We start from the raw sequence: 13136 nt of genomic DNA, 5'->3' as shown, positions 1-13136 counted from the left end.
TCTGGAGAAGAAAGTTGCGAGGTTAAGAAAATATTGGGCAAACAAGTTGGATGACTCTTTTTGGGCCTAAAGAACAACTTTCAAAACTCCCATTGGGACTAAAACATACAAATAATCTATGGGAAATCGTGCCATCTACCAGTGGAGTTTGAACATAGAGCAGCTTAGGCAATCAAAGCCTTTTATTATGATCTACTGCGTGCTAGTGAAAAGAGATTGCTAGATATCAATGAAATTGATAAAATACGCATAGATGCGTACGAGAGTTCAAGATTATACAAGGAGAAGACAAAAAGGTGGCACAACAAGGGTCTTATTAGAAGGAAATTTGAGGTTAGACAATTGGTTTTACTATTCAACTCATGTTTGAGATTATTACCAGAAAAACTGAAGTCACGTTGTACGGGTCCATTTAAGATCACAAAGGTATTCCCCTATGGCTTCATTAAATTGCCAAATGCTAAAGAAGAAACATTTTAGGTGAATGGTCAACGTGTCAAACATTATCGCGTAGGTGACCCTTTAGTAGGGCCAGTGGTAATGCCGCTTGAGCCCCCATGTGTTCTAAGTGAATAATGCCCAAGGGTTAAGCTAACGACCTTAAATAAGCGCTTGTTCGGAAGCTAACCAACTTTGGTATAGTTTTGCGTGTATTTACTTTTATTTCTTCTTTTTGTTTATATATATGTATCATATTTTGTATAGCACGCCTGCACTAAGTTTATGGATGTAGGAATTGATGCTTAAGTTGTTTAATATGTGCATAAAGCTGAGAAATCGCAGAGCTGGTGCTGCAGGGTTGAGCAAAAAAGTGTCTTGAATATAGCATTGCCCTGCAGATGCTCAAAATAAAAATTAGCACTAATATCCAATTTTTCCAGAAATTGTAATTTTAAAGCATTGACGAACTGCACTCCACTTGACCCGGTGGAGAGAGCTAGCTTTGTCGAGCAACCTACAGAATCTCTTTGACTGCCTATTTAAAATAGCACAACATGAAAAAACCCTCATTTTAAAACAACGTCCACGATAATAGTTTTGCACTCCCTCCTTTCTCTCACTAAAACCCAAACCCTAACTCTCATCTCCAATCAATATTTCAATTGTCTTCAACATTTCTCTTCATATCCTCTAATTTCCTTCTTTCTTATCATCGTCTACATACTTTTCTCCCACCATTGTCAGCATTTCACTCCACTCTTCTAGAATAAGGGTTTTTGCATTCTTAAGGAAAAATTTCTTGTTTTTGGGTTTAATTTTTGTTTCTTCTAACAAATTTCTACTTTTTATAGAAATCTTTGTGTTTGTGCCTTGTTTTTGTTGTTTATTTAAAGGAATTATCATACTTTACAACAATGGCACCAAGGAGAAGACTAAGAAGAAGAGAAAGGGGTCCTTCACCGTAAGAGGAACCAAAAATTGAAAGAGATGAGGACTATCCCGATGTACAATTTCGGGATCATGCTCACAAGGATAAATTTAATAGGAGGAGTTTTGCAAGAAGTCACTATTTTAGGTCTTGTTGATTTGTTTGATTCAATTGATAGTGGGGAGGACATGGATTCTTGCCAACACCCCTCCCAAATTTGGTCTTTAATTTTAGCAGATCACTGGCCTATCCTTCAGAACTTAGTTCTAAAGAAGGTTCACCATCCTGCAATCAGGATTTGGATCAAGTTCACGGCTTTCACGATGACGGCCAAATCTTAGTCCAATAAAGCAAACAATAATGACTTCATTGTTTTAAGCTCTTACCCCCGCTCTAAATGGGGTTTTAAGCCAAACCTAATTAAGCTTCTAGTACACACTTTCCGCCATACTATCAATCAACCCATTACAATGCGTACAATGATTCAGTTTGTCGGATTCATCACTCATATAGCTATGCATTTTGGTTGGAGAGGTGAAAGGGTCCAACCCCGTGAGACTACCACCATCAGTATTGTCCACTTAGTCCAATCTAAGTGGCTTAACGTTGTCAATAGGAAAAATTGGTAGAAGATCCATGATTGGTTAGTTGATATCCCCCTTCCCAACCAAAACCTCTCTGATTTAGATATAGATCGTGCCTCTTATCTTTTTAGAGAGGAGACACCTGTTCTTGAGCTTATTGTAGTCGAGAGGCAACAACTTGAGCCTTTCCGCAACCAGTACTCTGGCCGGGGGCGAGGTGAAGTCATGCCTACATTTAGGTAAGGTGGCTCGTCTACTTATGAAGAAGGCAACCCCTCCTCTGCAGCTCCACCACCCCCACCATCACCACCCCATCATACTATAGATCACGTCCTAACCTCTTTATAGAGTTTACCTCTAAATATGGACGGTTTTGACCAAAGGTTTGACCGGATAGAGGCTCACCAAAGTCGGTTTGATGAGTATGGTCGATTACCAACAGAGCCAATATCCTATTTATGACCATCACTATAGACAGGGGCACATCCCTTCAATTGGATCATGTGCCCCCATCATGGTACACGCCTCGGCCTGGTGACTTTGGGTATGTTTTTGGTGATGTTGCTGGCGCGAGTACTTCTGGCGGTACTTTTGGCACTGGAGCTCAGGAATACGAGGATGATAAGGAGAAGGAGGAGGATGATGAGGATGATGATAATGATGAGAGTGATGACTAGGGCCCTCGCACTTTCTTCAGGCCCTTTGTCACATTGAGGACATTGCTCAGTTCGGCTTGGGGGAGGTGTTGAGTTGTTTTGTGTCCATTCTTGATATGCTTTTCTCTTGTTCCTTTTGTACATATGCATGCTAACTGTAGTTAGTTTTCTTGTTTGCATCTTTTTAGTAGCTAGCTAGTCTTTTGTTGTTTGTTTAATCTATTATTTGTTTTTAAGGAACAATTATGCACAATTTGGATCTTTGAATAGCTGTCTTGTATATCATTTGGGGCCACATTTTTATCTTGTGTATGGTATTTTAGCAAGCTTAGACTCTTTTTTCTAAATTTTTGACTTGAAAACTAGTGAACCTTTGAGTTTTCAAAACAATAGTCAAGCAGGATTTGGTTTATATCACCGTCTTTGGGTATTTGTGGACATATTTTAAACCCGTGAGTATTTATTGAGCCTCTAACGTGTATTCATGTAGGTTGATGAGATTGTGGATTTTTAGCATATTAGGCATGATTTGGCAATATGGGTTTTGTATGGATCTAGCTGTTGGTATTAGAGTGTATCTATTTCTATTTCTACACTACAAAAAAGTTGCGCCTATCTATGCTCAAAAACGCATTTAGGCACGCTTATATGTGAGGCTGATACATTAAGTCACACTTATTTAAGCGTGATCCCAGCTTGTGTTGGTAAATTTTTAGGCACGCCTATAGGTGTTGGAAACTTTTCTCACTTAATAAGCGTGGCTGCATGATTTCATAGTCCATTGTTTTTTTTCTTGTTTTCCCACATAAATAAGCGTGGCTAATGAACTTAGGGGTAAATAATTTTCTATTATTATTATTATTATTATTATTATTATTATTTGAGGGAATAAATTTTTGTATTACCTAATAATCAAAACAAGATACAAGGGAATTGGGACCCTAAGATTTCGGGCTTACCTCCAAATGTGCAAGGGAGGCAAGCAAGAAATCTCAAAAATGTTTAGGCTATACAAATCCCATTCTAAGTCAAGAGGATATGCCAAACTTGACAATACAAAAAAGAAACTAGGAGTAATAAACTACGCGTTGGCAACAATGTCAATGCACAGCTTCCACCACCAGCTCCCATGAGTTTGAATGTTAATTTTTACTTGAGTGTTGTTCAAAGGACAGTGTCTATTGAAATATGGCTTACGCCCGTGCATTGAAGAAAACTTTGGTTCATTTCCATAAGTTCTTCTAGCTTATCTTCTTGTTCCGTGATCTCGTTATATCATCAGGTAATTGGTGTTTGGATGACAGTCAACAACTCTTTGCTTATTGAGTCAAGAAATAATATGAAAGTGACATCTTGATTGTTGATCTCTGAGGTACAATTTATTCTTTTATTGATTCAATATGTTTTGAAGAGGGTAGTGAATCTGCAAATATACATTCAGCCTACTTCACTTTCATCTCCTAGTAGAAACTAAAGTCAAGCTACACCAACACAACATACAAACTCAAATAGAGGCATAATATACTAACATTTAGCCTACTCCTATTTCTTTGAAGAGGGTACTGAATATGCCAATTTGGGTACTAACGTCGCCCCCACTACTACAAATCGTCACTTATGCCACTATTTATGCCACGGGAATTTAAAATTTGTGGCAAGTTTTGATCTTGCCACGGGAAAAATAGGTTTTAAGACAATATCACAATCATACACAAAATTTTTGCCACAGGTAAATATATATCGTGGCAAAGATGCACTTGTGCCACAAATTATGCCACAGGTAAATATATGTCATGGCAAATAAACACTTGTGCCACAGGTAATTTAATATCGTGGCAAACAAGCACTTGCACCACAAATCATGCCAAGGGAAATTTTTTGTGGCAAACAAAAAACTTGTACCAAAAATTATGTTACAGCTAAATATTTATCGTGACAAAAAAGTTTGTGCCACCAATTATGTCACGGGTAAATATTTATCATGGAAAATAAAGACTTATAGGTCACGAGTAAATAGCTATTATGGGATTGTATTATAAATTATGACACATGAATTTGAAATTTATCGCACGTTTTGATCTTGCCACGTAAATCGTATATTTTAAGAGAAAGTTAAAAACTAAAAAAAAGTTTATTAATGATTTAAATTCAAAATCTTCATCCAACTTAATTAGTTCTACATTTATTAGAAAATAAGTAATTATTTTTCCTTGTTTTTTAATATAATATAAGAAAAAAAATTCCTTAAACAATGATTCAATTCAATATATTTTAAATAAAAACATTTTAAAAATAAATTTGAGAAGCGTTTTTTACTTACCAAATACTCAAACTAGACCTTAAACAATGATTTTAGGAAAGATTAAAGTATTTTCAACAAAAGAGTGTAAGGTTGTTTCTAACCTATTCCAAGACTTTTCCAAGTTTTAATTTAGTGAAAATCAGATCTTACATCCTCTTCAATTCAAGAACATATGAAAAATGTTCTTTTCTTTCTCTAACCGTGCTACACTACCAAAAAAAAAACAAAGCAATTCCAACTGACAGTTTTCGATTAACTCAAAACAGAGAATTTTCGACTAAATTGCTACTAAATTAATTTTTGGTCGGAATTTTAAACTGGAACAAAAAGGAATATACGACTAATAATATAGTAAAATATACGACTAATAATATAGCAATATACTAATAACTAATAAGTGTTGGCTAAGTAATATATATTACGACGAGTAATATTATTCTATTGTATTTCCAGATAGGAGAGATACTTGTAGTTAAGGAGTTTGCTGATGTATTTCCAGATAAGATTCCAAAGATGCCACCTGTGAGAGAGTTAGACTTTAAGATTGATTTAGTTTTGGGAACATGACCAATTTAAAAGGCACTATATAGGATGGCACCTACCGAGTTGCAAGAGTTGAAGGTACAACTTGAGGATTTGTTGAATAAAGGATATATAAGACCTAGTGTATCGCTGTTGGGAGTCCCAGTGTTATTTGTTGTTGAAACTATGTATTGATTACAGAGATTTAAATAGTGTGACGGTGAAGAATATATATCTACTTCCTAAAATTGAGGATTTATTTGATCAACTTAGGGGTGTAGGAGTATTGTCAAAGATTGATTTGAGATAAGGTTATCATTAATTACAAATCACATAGAAGGATATAGCAAAAACAACGTTTCGAGCAAGGTATGGCCATTATGAGTTCACTGTCATGCGCTTTGGACTCACGAATGCGTCTGCTGTTTTTATGGACCTTATGAATAGGATATTTCAACCTTATTTGGATAAGTTTGTAGTTTTTTTTATTGATGATATCTTAGTATACTTTAAGAATCGAGAGGAACATGAGGCTCATTTGACGAAAGTCTTGGAGATTTCAAGAAAGAACAATTTTTATACCATGTTTTCAGTGTGAATTTTGGTTAGAAAAAGTAGAATTTTTAGGTGCCCCTCCCTTAAAGGGAGTAAGCACATGACATATGAAACTAAGAAAATGAGTTTGAGCCAAGCTCAAACACAAACCCGATCAAAGACCACCATAACTCTAAACATAAGCCCATTGGAACCATAGAAGCAAGGATCCTACCCAAGACAACCGAACCCCAAGCTACAAAGTCTTGATAATACCACAACCTCATATCAATGAAAAACATCTCATAAATACACTTAAGACACATTCCACCAATGCATTCCTACTAACCAAGTTGACACATCTTCGATCTATCACATTGCTACCCGTCATTGCCATGCCATCTTCAATCAAAACCACCATATTACTCCATGCATATGATACCCATTCCTTCAAGGTACACAAAGAAATGACTCCACCTTGTTCCTACCCTTCACCGGGCAATGCCTATTCACATGGCCCTTCTTTTGAAAATTATAGCATATGGCATTTATGCCCCAAGACTTAGAACTACCCTTCCCATTAGATCTACCCATTACTACAAGGCCTTCACCATCATATGAGTATTTTTCACTCTTAGTCAATTGATTCTCAATCAACTCCCTTTGCATTATATCTCCCTTTACATCCTCAAGAGTCAACACATCTTTCCGATACACGATTGTCTCCCTAAAATGCTTGTACTCCTTAAGTAGGGAGCACAACAATTTTATCGCAAAGTCCTCATCATCAAGATTCACGTCAAGGTTAGACAAACCCATCACAATTGAATTAAATTCATCTATATGTGTTTTAAGAGAACCACCTTCCTCAATATGAAGATCATGAAGCTTACTCCTCAATAGCAAGAGATTTGCCACCGGTTTAGTCATGTACAATGACTCAAGCTTCAACCAAACACCCCCCGTTATCTCCTCCTTTACAACCTGTCTATGTATACTATTATATAGACACAAATATATTATGGAAAGTGCCTTCAAATTCATCTCTTCAAAATCTTTCATGGACATTCTTGGAGGTTTCTGGGACTTCCTCAACAAAGCTTTCTCATATTTATTTTGCACCAAGATAGACTTCATCTTAAGTTTCCATAACCCAAAATGAAAATTCCTATCAAAAAACTCTATCTCAAACTTTGTAACACCCATGGCTACTAAGAACCAAATCAAGAATGACCAAACAAACCCCAAATCAATGGAATTCTAATTTTCCTAAGGATCTCAACTCAAGCTCTTGAAACCAATTGTTAGAGCAAATGCTCTTTAAATGAAGATTCCAACTACAAAGAATGAAGATGATTGCAAAATGTAAAGAGAATAATCAAACACACCAAGAATTGGAAGGTGGAAAAATCTTAATCTCAATTGATATTAGACTATAAAACCCACCCAATGAATGAAGAAAATTGTATTGATTAGTTTTTTATTACATACACTAATCAATTCTAACAATGGAGAATGAATAAACTATAAATTTTACAAGAGTAATTGAAAACCCCCAATTTACTCAAGAACCCTAATTTGTGGCTCCCTCTCTATCTAGATCAATCTCACTTACAAGAGGATTACAATGTGTTTCTCTCTTGATTACCATGTAAATGATATACAAATGATGTTTACCATGAGCATTTATAAGGCTAAGAGTTGAGGATGGATAACAAATAGAACACGTGCAAAACAATAACCAAGAACAGAGGTTGCACTTGACTTCCTGTACATTGGTCGACCCAGTTGAGCCATCTTGCATCCAGTCGAGCGACCAGCAACTAGGGTCGAGCTATATATTTGAGCTGCTTGTGAAACACTCTGACCATACTCTTCTTTCATGAACACTAATAACACCTCTTATTTCAACCATCCACACACACATCATGCTACACACATTGAGATTATGAATCACAATATAACAATTACCAGTATTACAAAAATTACAAATCATCGTTACATTAGGCAAGGCTTTTACACTTATGAATATTGCAATTTACAACTTAACTTTTCTATTCATAACATTCAAACCATTTCATAGGCTTAAAGAGAACCCATCAAATATACGAAACACAAGTTATAGTTTTTCATGGTTACCCCAGATACCAAACTATCAACTTACATAAGAATGAGAACTGTAAGTTTTCTTTATCAGACACAACTTACCATTTATTGTGAAAATAAATTTTGTAGCAGAGTAGAGACTTTTTTTTTTCCACCTCACATAGATAAAAGTAGATAAACATGGATTAATTTTAATTCTCATATTATGAAAAAAAAGTAAAAGGCTCGGGGACGAAAATAATCCTATTTGACCACTATACATTGCTAACATTAGGAAATGGAATAATCAAGAATTTCGAGTAACTGGCCAATCCGCCAGAGTATCTAAAGTGGTGATTAGTCCCATTAGTAAAATGGGTCTTATCATCCTAATTTTGACACTAAAATATTTAGTGACACTTGCAAGAAGTGTCACAAATTAGCTTGTCACAAATTAAAATATAACACATTAATTGTCACAACAATGGTGACACTTACAATTGTCACATAACTGTTAATAACATTTAAAAGCTTCACGATTAGAGCTATCATTATATAAATAATTATGATACTTAAATTTGTTAATATAACTATACTTCCATTAAGAAGTAAATATACTATCATCCTACAATAAAAATAGATATTGAAATTAAATATTTGAATAGTATATGCACAATATAAAATTGAAAAATGCTTTTATGTAACATATCAAATGTAAATGTAAAGTTTGTAAAGTTTCTTTGTTATCTTATACTTATTTTGCTGAATTTGGCATCAAACATAGATAACAAAGCACGGTCTACATTATCTTGATTAGGAAAAGAAAATCTCTCCTGCACATATATCACAAGTTCACCCGTTAGTATAAGAATAGAATGAATGTGAAATCATGAGTTAGAAACCAAAAAAAATTATGAATTTGACATCAAACATAAAGAATTATGTACCCGAACTAATCTTAGTAGATGACAACCGCAAATTTCTTTTAGCTCATGGAAATCTTTAACATCTGGAGGACATAAATTTGGTTGCTTCACTAATTTTGTCATCCACCTAGTTAAGACTCTTCTAGCATCTTCAATAGGTTGTCCATATTCATTGACATGGACTACAACCTTTTCACCCTCTTGCAATTTATAGACATCTCTGACTTTCATGTTATGCTTGAGTTTGCAATCTCCATTTGCATCTAAAGCACAATATGATTTCCATTAGCATAATTAAAAAGTACACATTATAATTAAGAAGCTATCATGCAACTTAGTGTATTAATCAACTACATAGCCCGCACATAAATACAGTATTAGAAAAAAAATATTACCAACTATCTCAATTGGATTCTTCAAACTGATGCAACCTCATCATCCTCATCAGCACTACAACCATCGTCAATTCGTTGCGATGAAGATACATTTGTTTGTGATTTATTATTAGCATACTTGGATGAATCTCCTAAGGATACTCCAGGTTGAAACTGTGACTCATATGAAGAAGATGAATGACCATTGTGACCATAAGATTGATTTGGAGCTATACTTGGTGGTGGTTGGGAAAATGAAGGTAAAAATGGTGAAATGTTCGGCAATGTGCTTAAGCGACTAGGAAAAGAAGCTGGAAGTTGTGATTTTGATGGTATACCCCATGTTTGTTTCACATTCAAGGAAGTAGGAACGCCCTGAATAAGAATAGCAACAGTACTAGTTCTCTGTGATCGAGAGCCTTGTTGTGCGAGGATCCATGCTTGCTCTGACCTAAACATTCCCTTTCAAACTTGTGAAACAGAATTAGCAACACTGCTAGCTATCTTTGGTCGAGAGTTCTGATGTGCGAGATTACATGCTTGCTCTAACCTAAACATTCCCTTTGAAACCTGTGAAATAATTAAAATCAATGAAATAATTACATGCTCGCTCTAACCTAAACATTCAAGGAAGTAGGAACTCCGTACTGTTTTGCGTAATCTGGAGTATTTGACATAAGAAATAAAATCAAATTTGAAAACTCAATACCGATTTGGGGAAAATTTTCTTTTTAGTATAAAGGTAAGGGTTAGTACGTGGGCAAAGGTGTCACTAGATAACCATAATTACTCCAATCATGATAAAATTGAGAACATGAAAGCCGTTGTTGCTGTGACATCTTAAAGATTTATACTAGCCCAAGTCATTGCTTAGATACACCATGATATGATGGGGGTGCGATCCAAATATTGTGTCTCTTATACTGTTGTGTTTCTTTGTTGTGAAATATGCAAGTATTGTAAATTACTCGTGTGCAGCAACAGTAGATATAGAACTGCTCTGCGGCTATTCTGTGGTGTGCGCAGAAATTTAGTGAGAAGACAACGTTATATCGTAACAAGTAGCTGTGTATGACCATTGCTATAGGTCCAATAGGGAGTGCAGGCTAATAGAGGTTGTGTCCATGCCGTGGTTGTGGGTGGTGACTAGTGGGTACCAAGTATGTTTGGGGAAGGACAGATATACTTGAAGTGCTACCCCTGCTGTGTGCTGCGATGTAGATATAGCAAAACCAAAGCCACTACACTCGGGTATGACAGATAGGTTGGTGACATGAGGGTGCTATGGGTCGAAGTGGGTGAGTGCAGCAATTCTGAAGGCTGATCCACGCAACGTGCAGCATTGAAGGTATGTGACAAGCAGACCTACCGACATAACAGGTACAGAGTGTGTTCAAAAAGTACGCAAATGGGAGCATATAGCGAGAAGATTGTTGGTGTGTTGCGTTTTGATGTGTTTAATGAATGTCATACAAAAAAATAAGCTTCCTAATTATAAGATATCAGCAGCTCATTGGCAGTCAATGATACTACTAAATAGAATATATTTTCTAACATAAATTAGATCGAGGTGAAAACTTACCAACTGCGGACCTTCCTCATAATCATACGTTAATGCAGCAGCAGCTAAAGCATCCATGCTGATATGAACAGGTAAATTCCCCTGGCAAATATTCCAGTACGAGTTGGTAAGAAAAGAATGAGCATATACACTCGAGTGCCATATATAAACATGCTCACTTAAGCAATCATCTTCACGGGTAATTTTGGACGCTTGTTAAGCACAATAATAGCAGAATCCTGGATGTCAACACAAGCAGAGGAAATTAAAAAAAAAAGGTCATAAAAAGCATGAGAGATACAGAAATCAATTGCCTCATATTGGCAACATACAAATTTCCAGTTAGCTTTAGTTTTGCATTTTCATCAACACTATAATTTAACACGAATCAGAGAGCACTGGAAAATATTCATTGATAAATTATATCTGCTAAATCATTCAAACCTATATCACATTTCATACTAAATTATTTCTACTAAAACTAAATCACATTTCATATCATAAATTGAGGTGTGCGCAAACCACCATTACAAAACAACTTTGACAAAATGTAGCTCAGGTCCCCCAGTATATGAAAGAATCAACAATGGCGAACAATTTCACACTAAATTATTTAACTATGTAAAGCTAAATCATATTTCAAACCAAAATAATGCAAAAGAAACCCTAAAATCAGATAAAACATCAAATAATAGCTTAAAACAAAGAAAAATGCAATTGAAATGAAATTATCTACTTACAACAGTGATTATCCGTTGAAATTGAAGAATGATGGTTAAAGTATAGCTTACATTTGTTTTGAGAAGATGAAGATGAAATGGTGGATTGGCTTTAAGAGAGAAATTAAATTGTGGGTTTAGTTTGAGACAGAAATGAAATTGTCATGGGTTTTGTTTGAAATAGAACTGTAATGCAATTGTTTGCCAAGAGGGAAGTATTAGGGAAGGTTTGTATATTTTAATTTATTTTTGTTTGAAATGCCAAACCGATGTTTGAAATAGCAATGATATTATCTGCGTATTTGTATATAATTATTTTTTGTTTTTTTAACGTATAAAAGCTAAGAAATACTATACAGTTGTATTGGTATTACATATAAGTGTCATCTTTAATTCAGGTCATTTGTAATTGTCACTTGTATTTTTGGACTTATGACACTTCCATAAAGTGTTAACAAAATCATGTCATAATTGACACTATTTTATTTGTAGTGTATCGAATGTCCGTCAATTCCTAATCTCCAATGGAAGTCAATATCATTAATCCAAATTCATTGTTCATCGTTTATTGTTCATTAACGATTGATCCTTGTTTATTCTTCATCGTTCATTCTTCATTGATCATTGATCATTGATCGTTGTTTATTCTTCATTGTTCACTCTTCCTTGATCGTTAATCTTTTTTCATTCTTCATATTTCATTCTTCAATGATCATTGATCCTTGTTCATTGTTCATCGTTCATTGTTTATTGATCATTAATCCTTGTCAATTGTTCATCGTTTATTGTTCATTGATCATTGATTCTTGTTTATTCTTCATCATTCATTCTTCATTGATAATTGATCCTTGTTCATTCATCATCGTTCATTCTTCATTGATCTTTGATCCTTGTTCATTCATCATCTTTCATTCTTCATTAATCATTGATCCTTTTTCATTCTTGATCGTTAATTCTTCAATCATCATTGATCCTTGTTCATTGTTCATCGTTCATTGTTAATTGATCATTAATCCTTGTTCATTGTTGATCGTTTATTCTTCATTCATCATTGATCTTTTTTCATTCTTCATCCTTCATTCATTATTGATCATTGATCCTTGTTCCATCTTCATCGTTCATTCTTTATTGATCATTAATCCTTAATCATGATCATTGATTTTTGTTCATTCTTCATCGTTCATTCTTCATTGATGATTGATCCTTGTTCATTCTTCATCATTCATTTTTTAATGATCATTGATCATTCTTCCTAATTCATCGTTCATTGTTCATTTTTCATTGATCATTAATCCTTGATCATTCTTCATCGTTCTTTATTCAATGATCATTGATCCTTGTTCATTCTTCATCGTTCATTCTTCATTGATCATTGATCCTTGTTCAGTCTTCATCATTCATTCTTCAATGATCATTGATCCTTGTTCATTAAATTGTTCATGGTTCGTTGTTCAATGATCAATAACCCGTGTTCATTCTTCATCGTTTATTCTTTGTTGATCAT

General features: G+C 34.8%; 1 long non-coding RNA gene across 2 annotated transcripts; it reads right to left on the bottom strand.

The window, feature by feature from the left end:
* Positions 1–8590: 8590 nt before the first annotated feature.
* LOC130808654 (uncharacterized) lies at positions 8591–11860 on the bottom strand. Of its 2 annotated transcripts, XR_009040713.1 has the most exons (6): positions 11654–11860; positions 11093–11152; positions 10935–11015; positions 9374–9922; positions 9000–9241; positions 8591–8885 (listed from the first exon to the last, which is right to left on the bottom strand). It is a non-coding gene; the product is annotated as an uncharacterized LOC130808654 (long non-coding RNA). The 2 variants fall into 2 exon arrangements; XR_009040712.1 differs by having other exon boundaries at positions 10935–11152.
* Between the last annotated feature and the right edge of the window lie 1276 nt (positions 11861–13136).

The sequence above is a fragment of the Amaranthus tricolor genome, chromosome 3 (genome assembly GCF_026212465.1).
Source record: "Amaranthus tricolor cultivar Red isolate AtriRed21 chromosome 3, ASM2621246v1, whole genome shotgun sequence".
NCBI classification, from domain to species: domain Eukaryota; kingdom Viridiplantae; phylum Streptophyta; class Magnoliopsida; order Caryophyllales; family Amaranthaceae; genus Amaranthus; species Amaranthus tricolor.
This window is presented reverse-complemented; position numbering and strand designations above follow the sequence as displayed.